Source organism: Ctenopharyngodon idella, chromosome 17 (genome assembly GCF_019924925.1).
Source record: "Ctenopharyngodon idella isolate HZGC_01 chromosome 17, HZGC01, whole genome shotgun sequence".
NCBI lineage: Eukaryota > Metazoa > Chordata > Actinopteri > Cypriniformes > Xenocyprididae > Ctenopharyngodon > Ctenopharyngodon idella.
This window is the reverse complement of record NC_067236.1, coordinates 13,112,138-13,125,244: the sequence shown is the minus strand read 5'-3', so window position 1 is coordinate 13,125,244 and position 13,107 is coordinate 13,112,138. Positions and strand designations below refer to the sequence as shown.

The 13,107-nt window shown below is 35.8% G+C and overlaps 1 protein-coding gene across 1 annotated transcript in view; it reads right to left on the bottom strand.

Annotated features, from left to right (window-relative positions):
• Window positions 1–13,107, bottom strand: part of LOC127499141 (leucine-rich repeat and fibronectin type-III domain-containing protein 2) — a 121,252-nt gene that overhangs the window by 34,662 nt on the left and 73,483 nt on the right. The gene's annotated exons all lie outside the window — the stretch shown is intronic.

The following is a 13,107-nucleotide window of genomic DNA, read 5'->3' as shown; positions in this document are numbered from 1 at the left end:
TCTTTCTTTCTTTCTCTCTCTTTCTTTCTCTTTTTCTTTCTCTTTCTTTCTTTCTTTTTCTTTCTTTCTTTTTCTTTCTTTCTTTCTTACATAGAACATAATTTCTAGGGCAAGTATCCTCATGTTAAAACTTAATGATTTTTTGAGAAAATACTGTCTATTTTTTTTTTTTTTTCAATATGATACAAGGTGGGTCAGGACTGGGGCTGTCAACCTTCAAAACCTCCATATTCTACACTTAAAAAAAGTGAAATGACTGTGTGATTTATTTAAAAAAGGTTTTTTTTTTTGGTCTAAACCTGTTTTGTTCAGTTTGTATAAAAGAAAATAACACATCTCAAATAAAAAAGTAAAAGAAACAATTTTGTTTAATTAATATTTTTTCATCACACCAGAGTGTTGATGTGCAGAACACATGCTGGCTATATACATATATATTATGGTATGATGTAATAAATAATCTTCTTACTTTGTATGAATGTTTTTGCCTTTGGGAAAATAAATATTCTTTGAAATAAAGGGCCCCCGATTATGTTAATTTATAGGTTCATAATTTTGTTTAGGGAGGCTACTAGAATATATTTACATGATTTAATAATAATAAAAAAATCTTATAAATTTATATTGTTGCAGCATCTGTTTTTAAAATCTGTCTGAATGCTCTGTTTTATCAGTTTCTTTAAAGCTGCAGTGTGTAAATTATAGCGGCATAAGTGAATTGCAATATAGAGAAGCTACGGTGGCCAACACAGGACAAATATGTCGTCGTCTAAGACAGCAGAGAGTAGCTAGTCAAGCAAACGCGCTCTGTAGAACAGTTTGTCCATTTAGGGCTACTGTAGAAACATGCCGGCGCAAAATGGTAACTGTAAGGGGATCTGCGGTGTATGTAGATAGAAATGGCTCATTCTAAGGTAATAAAAACATAACGGTTCATTATGTAAGGTCTTTATACACCACTGAAAACATAGTTATGTAAATTATATTGCATTTCTGTCAATTAATCCTCCTAAAATGTACACATTGCACCTTTAAAACATACCTTCTGAACAGCGCAGTCTACTCTGATTGGTCAGCCAGCCCCTTTCTGTTGTGATTGGTCTACCACTTATACTGCGTGTCGGAAATGTAACATTCTAATTACACTATGGCGTCACTTTTACTATATCAGTTTGAGCCGTTAATAACAGTCAAGAAGAATCGACCCAAACCACCTTTGCAAGCTCTCCATAGACGTAATGGTTTTTATACTGTACAAACTGCACATTCTATCCCCCTACACTACTCCTACCCCTAAACTTACCCATCACAGAAAACTGTCTGAATTTTTTGAATTTAAAAAAAACAACACAGTTTTTTTTAAGCAGGAAGTGTCCTCATAAACCATGTATACAAGAACACATACACACACACACACACAAAGTGATATAAAGTCTTCCTGGCCTTATATCTTTTTTGAGGGCTGAATACATACAATAGCTTTGAGTAAAGAAAAGAAATTTGAGAAATTATTCACTGAAAATCTTCCAAGGACATCCATCCAAGGTCTCCTTGGCATATTCATGAGAGAAACATCTGGTTTATGAACAGATTATTTTATTAACTTTATTGAGTCAGATCTTTTCAATGCCTTGATTGATCCAGTTCATAAAACTAGCCTGAATTATTTATTTATTTTTCCCCCCACCATGAACTGAACTGATAAGAGTCTTGAGACTAAATGTTCCACTTGCAGCGGTTATAAACCAACTGAAGTACATTTTGGCCTGTTCCTCACACAATCACTATTGTATACAGTAGCTTCAGAAAAACATATCACATGAATCATATGTACAAAAATTTATTATAGTATTATTATGCATTTTTTGTCAGTCCTCATTTACTTCCTGGAAAAGAATGGTCATGATTTTGTGTATTCATGTATTGTGTTCCAAAGAATGCATTGTGTGTCATCCAAAAACAACATGGGGGTGAGTAAATAATGACAAAAATTTCATGCTATCCAAACATCAGGGTTAGAACGTTTGTTTGTGATCCTAGTTTATCAAATAATTCCAGCGAGGATGCCGATAAGAGCAAAACATGACAATTTGGAAAGCAATTTCCATACTAATCCATTTGCATTTCTTTTTGCTCTGAGGCATCAACAATTTCCATATGTTCCGATTTGGATTAGCAGCACGCTTGCTCAAGTCTAGCTAGTGTTATTTTTTTATTTCCTTCACACCAGTTTACCGCATCACATGTGAAGCGTATTCCCTATTCGGCTTCAAGTCAGTGCAGTCATGCAAGCGACATCAGATGGCTTGGGTATTGACAGCTCTTTAAATAGAACTTATGTGTGTGTGTATTTGCATGTATATATGATGCAATCTTTTTTTGCAGGGAATAATCAAAAATCAGCCATTGTTCATTCTAGGAAACATATGTTTGAATCCTTAACTCAAGCTTAGTGATATGTGAACTGAAGTGACATAAAAGGGTTGACCTGCACTTAAATGCATTTATGAAACACCAAAACAAAAAATTAAAAATGACTTTAAAAGAAAACATTTATTTTTTGAGGTAGATGAATACCCACAATTAAATCAAACAGTACAAATTGCTTGAAATATCTAAAAGCACCAGCATCTAATGAAGGGATTTGACCTTTTTAAAGAGACTTTAGAGATAAATGAGGAAAGACGCTGTAAAGCGCTTAGTGACAGACTCTGACATTTGAATTCAGAATAAACAAACACCTCTGTTTGGCTAAAAGAGGCTCTTGAGTTGAGTACTCTGTTGCTGAGTCTCAAGAGAACAAATGTTGAAATATCATCCATTAACACTAGATTAAACTTAAAAAAAGACAGATTTTCCATAACAGTGTGTTCCATATCATTACACATCGTCTGTTTTGCATGCATCTTTGTTTTACAGTCACAGTGAGAAAATTCTAAGATGCATCTTCCTTTGATGGATGACTGGTTCCATTCCAATGATACCAATTTTTGATAATATGAGGGGAAAAAATATTCCACATTTACATATTTAGTGAGTTTCCCCTTATGCATTGTAAAAAAAAAAATTTTTTTTTTTTTAGTCAGCTGAACTGGATTTATCATGAAATAAAAAAGAAAAAAACTTTCTCAATATTTGGGAGTAAGTAAAACTCATGCAAAAAGAAACAAAATATATTTGAGATTTATTACAGTGTGTCTGCCACCATACCGATCGAGTCATAGAATATGATTATCAGCCGATAACAATCGTTCAGAGCATCCATAAAAATAATGTTGAAAACGATTTAAAATGAGTAGTTTCTAAAAAAAAAAAAAGAAAAGAAAAAAATGACTAGAAAGGCACCCAATGAGCAAGAATACTGAGAATGGCACATCTGAAAGAACAGTCTGTTCCACATGGTCTGTAGACAGCCTCAATTTGCCTGCGTCAATACAGAGGCTTTATGAGGGTCAGTGCTTTCAGAGCAGGCTGCCGCACAAATCCAAACACAAAATGGGAGTTGCTCAGCCACCTGACAAAAAAACAAGCCCACTCTTATTATAGAAGTAACCTGGGCTAACCTTCACGCCTCTGTTCAATAAGTTACACTGGCTGAGCTAAGAAACATAGATGTTATTTTCCTCAACTCTGGAGGCATACAAAAGTTTCATAGCATGAAGCTATTATGAAGTTATCATGTGGCATAGTGTAAGCAGCACTGTTGCACTGGTTAACAGTACCTCACATCAAAATTACATGTACAGAATTGCATGAAAATCATCAGGAAAATCCTTCACACTCGCACAAAATGTCACACTTTCCATTACGCTTTTTTTTTTTTTTTTTTTTTGCATGCAAAAAACAAACAAACAAACAAAAAAACAAAAAACACTGTAAGCTTTTCCAACTTACTGGTCCAAAAGGAGTTTCTGGAAATTCTGTTTGATTTGATTTCAGGATGAGGTATAGTACAAAATCCTTCATTAGATTAATGTTCAAAAAATCTATAGTTTTCAATATGGCCAACAACAGAATTAATGTTTTTAACCTAATTATGTTAAGTCCTTTTTAATGTGAAACCCCCTTAAATTAAATATACCGTATTGTGCTGCAAAGGCATCACTTTTTGGTGAATTTCGCCAGTGTGATTCATGCAGAACCAAGATTTTTTTTTTTTTTTTGCATGCAGGTGGTAGAGAGTATCTGAGTTTTAGTGTTTAATGAGATATATATTATATAGCCATTTAAATGCCAGCCTTTTGTAAAAATGACTTGCCGAATGGCCAAACTCAGTGTGCTATAGGAAATCTGCGCTGCAGCTGCGGTGCTTCTTTCAAGGACTACACAGAAAAGCCTCTGATTCACGAAATGTGTCTGCACAAAAACGTGTGTACTCAGTGCGCGACGGTCGGCCCATGCGAATTGAATTCAGACAGGAGAGTTCATCTGTCAATGGACATGCATGTGCGACAACCTTTACACCCTTGAATTCAAACTGTGCTGCACTATATCCAGTTGGCCACTATGTCATATTCATGTCATTTTCACTGTTGCTGTATGTGAAATTATTTTTACCTTGTCTTTATTTTTATTTTATTTTTTTGCTATGAGCTGCATGTCAGAAAGACATATATATATATATATTAAATACTGAAAAAGTGGTATAAGTGCATCAGACACTCTGCTCTCTAAAACACTGCTAAAGGGTTATAATGACATAACAATTTTAAAAAGTGATTATTCTCTATTATTTACAACAGGGTCTGCATTTTATGGGTTCAAATAAAATATTTTTGTTATAAGCGACAATAAAAACAACTTGCATCAAAACCACTCCTTTCCAGATTTTGATTCATGTCAGCATCAGCCATCAAAAAATCAATATCGTTTGACCACTACATGTAAAGGTAAAGATAAGGTTAAAGCACATGCATGGTTTATGTGCACCAGATTATGTGAATTTGATACTACTGTAGCTCTAATATTATGAAGTCAGACAATAAATAAAAATTGCTGTTGTCATGACATCTAAAGAGATCCCTTTGAACAGAATCAATAACATGAAGTGTATTGGTTCACACTATTACATTTTATGAAGGTTCATTCTGCTCACGATGGTCCCAAGAATACTGATGTAAAGCTAGTTCCACAGCAAGGCAGCTTATATAAGGGAACATCCTCAGGGAAATAGATACTGAACATGTACAGACATGCTATCTCCCTTGGACATGCATTTATAATATTATTTTAAACCCAATCATTGTTTTTTTTTTTTTTTTTTTTTATCTATGCTATGTAGTAACTGTGTAATAAAATATTTATTACATAGTTATTACATAGATAAACAGCTAACTTTTGCTCTTAGCTCTCAGAAATAGATCATACACCATTATTATTTACAGATTCTAATACAACTGCAAAGTTGACTTCGCATTCCAAGAACTCAGTGCAAGACCTAACATGAGACATAGCCTTAGCAAGATAGATCTGTGTTCAAGAGGCAAGTATACTTTTTTTATGACTACCTTACACTCTTGATTCTCCTGCTAGAGAGGTGTAATCACATTTTCCACTAGGTTTGGGACAAGTGCCCCTCAGATAAGAGCTTATCATATTCCTCCATGTTGTTATTATGTACCTCTTGCTTGAGGCCCATGGGCATGTCCACTTATCTAGGTTCTGCAATTTGAGGGGGACCGCTGGGTTCAATGCACTGTCTCTCTTCTTGCTATGAGCTGCATGTCGGAAAGAGATGTTACTTGGGATCAGTAATGTTCCCTGGATAATAAAATAACCTAGAAATATAATGTACTTCCTTTTGAAGGAAGGCCACAAAAGTAATAAAAATCAGCCTCACATATTGCATTTTATTTATTTAAATACCACATATTCTTTTGTAATGCCACAGTTCTTGCAGACAACCATGCTGGGCTGCAAACATTCACTGTATTATGGGAATGTGTATATTATGTCAAACAATGAACAGTTGCGACCTTAATGTTGTCAATTCAATCAAATTTTAATGCATAATAAGGATTTATTCTACAGTACCATATCCATAGAGTCTGAATATAATATATAATAATATATACAGAATACAATAAATAAATAGTCTTAATGTAGTTCAGTATTGGTGACCCCTACCTGAAATGCTGAATATAAATCTCAGTGGTAGGATAACACAGTTCTAGATAACACAGTAAATCCTTATCATGACAAAATAAGCGAAACTGAATTCTCATTTGACTTGACACATTGCATCTTTCTGGTTTATTTGTATCGATTGGATTGCGGTAATACTTAGGATGTAATAAGTATATTGTGTGTTTGTTCAATACACTGCAAGAGATTAAATAACCAGATTTACATTTCCAGAAGGAAATACTACTGCTTGCAAGGCAGCAATATAATAGTCTGGCTAGCTTAAGTTTAAGGTTCTGTGTAAACAAATAACGCTTATGACTTACTGCATGTATCTTGTTTTCTGTTGGTTGCCTTGGAAAAATTGTAATGTGACTAACATATATGCACGACAAGGTAATGGATACAACCAGGATGTTAAGGTTTTTTGCAGTTAGCCCCCACTGGTATCCAACTACGTGGGTGAAACATTAGTGTATGTAGACCAGAATGACGAAATCTGGGGCATCTCACAAAGACAAGCTGTTATAAAGTCAGCAGTAACCCATAATAAATTAAACCAAATTGAGGGTGAACAGAGAGTGTAAATCATAACCATACCCTGACCCAGGAAATGATCCTGAAAGTTGCCTCGTCCTTGGTCTCCTCTGTTTAAACCATGAAATGTCCTGAGGCTCATTTTATTCAAGACCACAATAAAGGTATTGATTTCTTTTTTTCTGCATTAAAACTGGCATTAAACAACTTTTTAAAGTTTCTGTTGGGAGATCTCAAAATGATGCAGGTATTGCAGGATTAGGTCTGTTTCACACATCTTCTAAATAGTGCATTTTCGGTTTGGTGCCTTATTGTGTTTATATGAGCATCAGCTCATTTCTCAAAGAGTCTGAAAATGGTTTGTTCTAAGATTTAGTCTCTCTAAACCCCTCCTTTCCACGAGACTACTCTACTCTGAAGGGTCGAACGGCCCAGTCTGTTGTGACTGGTCAACCGCTTACAGCGCATGTTGGAAACTATCTAAATTTCAGATCGGAGGCTTTTTCAGTGTTTGATACACAGTGATACAAACAGGAACGACGGTGTTCTACTTAGTTTTGTAACAGGAAGCAAGACTGGAATTTCTTTCTCTTTTCAGCAGTTCAGAATCAATTCTTTTTTTTTTTTTTTTTTTCTTTTTTTTTAGGAGAATAAAGAATAAAGTTCTTTATTTAACTTTATTTGTCATGCACTTTGTATTTACAAACTTTGGAGACCTTTTACATTCACAAACAGCTATATTACTGCATCAAACAAAATATTTAAAAAAGCATAATGGGGCACTTTAAAAAGTTGCGCCTATTTTTGTTTTAAGAGCCCTAAAAAAAGAGAGAAATGAAAGCCAATCAAAAACATTTGCCAATAAATAAATTCATACCATTAAACACTTTATGGAGAATGGGCACTGGATTTGTCCTTGAAAATCTTCAGGTTGTAAAATGTTAAATATGTTAACATGTTGTTGTCCTACTACCCACCATTAGGGGGCGTAACTCTTCTTGTGTGTTAGGTTTAAATACAGGTATGTCGTAGAAGAAGATAAACTGCGTCTCATTTCGGGGCTGCGTCCACCAGAGGTCGCATTTGTTGGCCGCATACGTCATCGAGGCGGTCTTATTTAAGAAAAGTAACCGTTAGATTGCAAAGTAAGAAGAAATTACAGTATTTTACACCTCGCAGGGAATAACAGTCAATTTTATTACGGTTACTTTTCTTAAATAAGACATCCCTGATGACGTATGCAGACATCAAATGCGACCCCCGGAGGACGCAGTCTCCGAAAGAAGACACAGCTATTGATCTTTTTGGGAAGATGAAAGCATGGCTTCCTCCTTGCAACGTCACATTTCTCGGCAATTGAAAAGACTGCTTTGCCTGCTTTTTATCTCACAGTTGTGTGTGCTCTAAATTGGATACTACTCATGAGGATAAGGACTAATTTCTGCCAGTTTGTTTGAATTGCTGTGTGGATTATTTGATTTTGTTTGGGCCTCAATCTACAAGGCTTCATCATTCATCTATTTCAGATAAGCTCAATCACATTCACTATATGTACAATTCATGCTCATATCAAATCTATTTTGTATTTATAACTCTTTTGTATATATTTTGGGTCATTTGTATGATTGGTTTATTGAAAATGTTACTTTATGGTTGAAGTTGGTATAAAGATCCATCCCAAAAGAATTTCAGATGTACTGTATAGCGAGCTCTTACTCATAGAAGTGTTAGTTTGTTATAAGGTGCTGTATGTATACCTTTGCTTGAGGTCTTAGCAATGGGAAATCTTGCATTAAAGAACATGAAATTATATTTCATGTTTGTATGCCGAAATAAGTCAACTAGTGAATTAAGTGTGTGCCCCCTGGCAACCAACACAAAAACAACCGTTAAAGAAAAGCCAGTAAGGTGGGCTTTCACAGCATGCAACATTAAGTTGACATTTAAGAAGGGAGATTTTTTCCAGCATATCCACACAATACCTTTCAATTTATTTCCACTCGCAACCCGTCCCCCTTTCCCTCCCCCAGTTCTGTGTAAACTATTTAAAGCCTGAAAAATGACATGCAGTGTGAATAAGCTCAATCCAGCGTGTTGACGGGAAGATGTTTAGTGGGGTTTTTTTCTAAGCTCCTCATATTCAGCACTTCAATGCCTTTTCTCAGTCTTCTACCGAACCCCAACTTACCCACCCTTCAGACTGGGATGCATTACACATGGATTTTAAAGCCCAATACTTCATCCCTTTTTCCTGTGGAGGTTTGAGAAAAGCTCCTCTCCAAGACTTATAAGTAGCTCATCTCATCACTCTAAGCATATTTGTAATACATCGTATAATCTCGCTTAACTTTCTGATAGCTCGTCTCGGTGGATTACTAGCAGCCAGCTGCCACTTCTTCCTGCCTGACGCGGTCTACCCATTACAGCAATATGTAACTTTGATTTTTCAGGACTCCATGGTCTAAAGGCTAAGCATACTGAAAAAATTGTGGTTAGTTTCTTGTTCCTAGAGTTTCCCTTGAGCAAGTGACTGGCTGTTGAGATGCTTTCACTAAAAGCTTGAGATGGTTGCACTTACTTCTTGTGCACTTATAGTGTACTTACCCAAGAAAGTAATATAAGTGAACTACATGAGTTAAGATTAGGTTTAGGTGTAGACTCAGGGTTACTACCATGTTATTACCCAGTAATTAGTACAATAAGTACATAGTATGCACAGGACAGTAAAATAAAGACCTTGTGATTAAAGACAGAAAGACCTATCAGATGTACATGGTGAACAAATATTGATTACATTGCTTTATTTCAGACACTCTCTTGAAGAATTGCAATCAATGTACCATTTTATATAAGGTTTCTTTATCTACTATGTACTCACATGTTAGGTACAATGTAGTTATTGTGTACTACATGTACTATTGTAGGAGTGTCCACTGCTGGCCCTGCTCCTGGAGGGCCACTGTCCTGCAAAGTTTAGTTACAGCTTGCCTCAACACCCCTGCCTGGAAGTTTATAGCATGCCAAGGCAGACATTGATTAGCTGGTTAAAGTTTGTTTAATTGGGGTTGGAGCTAAGCTCTGTGGGACAGTGGCCCTTCCTGGAGCAGGAAATTCTGTTTTTTTTTTTTTCTTTGCACTTTGTGGCCAAGCAAATTTTCGCTCTTATATCCTAATAATTATTGCCCAAGTATTTATAAAGGTTGCTATACCCCCCAGATTAGTATTCTTCTATAAGAGCAGGTCAAAATTGTTAACTTCACACTACAGTCAGTATCGTGGAAATAGTGATTGCTCTATCATCTTGATTGATTGAATTGGTATAAGACTGTGTAATGTGTATGCACTTTCTATTTACCCTAGGCAGAGGTAACAAATATAAATCCAATCTACAATTCCCTTGCTATATGTAAATATTTTGGCGTTTATTTAAATGACAATGCTAATGTTGGTAACACTTTAGAATAGGGAACATGTATTCACTATTAACTACAACTTTTCACTCAATAAACTCCTAATTTACTGCTTATTAATAGTTAGTAAGTTAGTTGTTAAGTTTAGGTATTGGGTAGGATTAAGACTGTAGAATAAGGTCTTACAGAATAAGGCATTAATATGTGCTTAATAATTACTAATAAACAGCCAATATTCTAGTAATATGCATGCTAATAAGCAACTAGTTAAAAGACCCTAAAATAAAGTGTTACCCTAATGTTGAACAACAAATTTTTCTGTTGAGTTATTTGTTTGGCCCATATGGGAATTACTATTTGAGTTTTGTGGTTGTGTCACATTCAAGAATGCTTGCTCATGTGTGGATTGCGGGACTTCCAAACATCCGTATCAGTTTGGAAGGAGTTTATGCATGTGGCCTGAGCAATCAGATACATTTACATTTGGCCGAGTTGCATTTTATATACATCTCAAACCACATGCTGACTGCAGTCCATCTCAGTTTTGGCCCAAACGGGCATTTACGCTAGGTTTTTTCATGCCTGGATAGCTGTATAAATGTGTACAAAAGTGACCAAGTGTAAATATCCCCAAAAATATCCAAGATTTGGTTCAACCAATTACTGCACACCCAGAGGCCTAAACAAACTCCACTAGAGTGCCTGTATAAAATCATCTTGTTTTATACAGACGCTTGATGTTGTCATGTTGATGTTGCCCTGCACAAATGGATTCTGCTCTCCAAGTGACACTTGAAAATACGGGTGTCCTGAAGATATGAAATGTTTCAGATTGAGTATGTTTGTGTGGGAGTTTGTGTGCAAGTGTGCTCGCCCGTTTGTGCGTATAAAGTCAAAGAGCGAGGCGGAGAAAGAGCGAGAGAGACTTACTGTGCAGTCTTAACAGTGGCATGTTTGTTCTTCTTTCAGTATGTGTGATGCCTTGAGACATCAGTGAGCTCACAGCTGCAATGCTTTGGACACCAGCGAATGAAATGTCAGACACCCGGGGACAAGACACAGATCTCAGCCTCAGCGTATCGGAATATCAACACAGCCCTCCAGCTAGATAAAGAAATGAACTGCTAAGAAAGGCGTGTTTTCCCAAGATTGAGATGGTTTCCCTTTTCATGCATAGCAATGTCCTCTGTGTTGAGAGAGATGGATGACTTTAGTTTGTAGTCGCTCTCCCAGTTACGGTCCCATTGCGTGACTCTGATAAACCTTGTCCAGCTCAATTTCATACCGGTTGTCTCAGGTCACATGTCAACCGGATCATGCACAATTTATGTCTCTGTCTCAGTTTATACAGTATGTGATCCAAACAAATCATTTCAAATTAAAGTTGACTATTAACAAATGCATGTCAATTACAATTCTCTCAGCACAAGTCAACAGAAGACAAAAAGGTAATATATTTTCAAGGTTACACAGAATTATTTTCTGCTCAGTTTATAATAGCACACTGCAAAATAGGGTAATTAATGTTTTTTATTAATTTAAGATTCTTTACGTTTTTGAAAGAAGTCTCGTATGCTCACCAAGGCTACATTTATTTGCATTTTCAAGTGTAATTAATTCCTGTGATGGCAAAGCTGAATTTTCACAAATTTTCGCATGATCCTTCAGAAATCATTCTAATATGCTGATTTTGTGCTCAATTATTATTGTTGACGTGATTTATCCTAATGTTCTATCGATTTGAGACCCAACTCTCTCTATCTCTTTCAATAATATAGCAAACCAGTAGAGAGAAGCCATATATCAGCCCTGCTCGGTGGGAACTGTGACCAGAATACCAGATTTAACCGTTTAATTAATAAATTCAATGCACCAAATCAAATTCTGCCACAGCGCTGCTGCCCGCCATTGAGTAACCTATTCACACCTCAGTCTGTGTGACGGTACTAACACTATTACCCTGTGCCATGGGGGATATTTAATTATCAGTGTGAATTTTTATGAGGAAGACTATTTTCTATGCTTGAAAGAGGCAAGAGAGTCATGCTTGAGGGGGAGAATAAGAGCTTGTCTGGTCTCCAAACAAATCTGGCCTCAAATCAGAAAATCTCTGTTCCAAACAAGTTATAACAATTGTTATTTACACCAGCCTCTGCCTTGTGTTGTCCAAATAAAAGCTGCAATTTAGAGGAAGCTTGAAATTTTTGAGAGGAGATATACAGTTCAAACACTGGTTTAACCAACCCTCTTTTTTGAAACTACACTGCTGCCTTTTAAAAGCTTGTGCTTTTTATATGAAGCCTGGGGCTATATTTGAAATCAAGCAGCATAGCGAATAATCCTATGAGTCCGGTACATCACATCTTTATCTAAGATGACTAAGACATCAGAGTTCTGACAGGAAATTACTGTGACAATGTGCATTTGTATATTCATAAGTGCAACTCAATATGTGGGGTATGAAGCAGAATTAGACAAAGACATATTTGTAAACCTGAGGCAGATCTTGTGCCTAAAGTTGATGGGAAGTCAGGAAACCTGCTGGAGACATCTTATAGCTCACTGGAGGCCATGAAAAGAGGCACTGGCATAAAACTGATGGATGTCCCTGCCTACATCAGGGAGTTCAGAAAATTGATAGAGGAACAGACGAAAGAAGCTCTAGATTTCTATCATGACTGTAGTAATAAACTATGTGTGAATGAAATATTAGCATGTTATGAAGACAGTCTGCCAAATATATGCCACTTAGCATAATGTAATATTGAATAATTTTCTCTCCATTTGTAAGATAGACCAGAGGAAAAAAGGCAAACCGTATATTTAAAAATGAGCTAGATTTAAACCTGTGCCCTAGAGCTGCACAATTCTGGATAAATTGAGAATGATTTATTTATTTATTTTATTTTTTTCCCAATAGAGATCACATTTCTCCCACGATTCTGAACAGACAACTAAACAAATTAACATGAAATTTATTAGAGGTTCTGACAAAATATTAATTGCTGCAGTCTGTTTAAAAATATGTAATATTTTT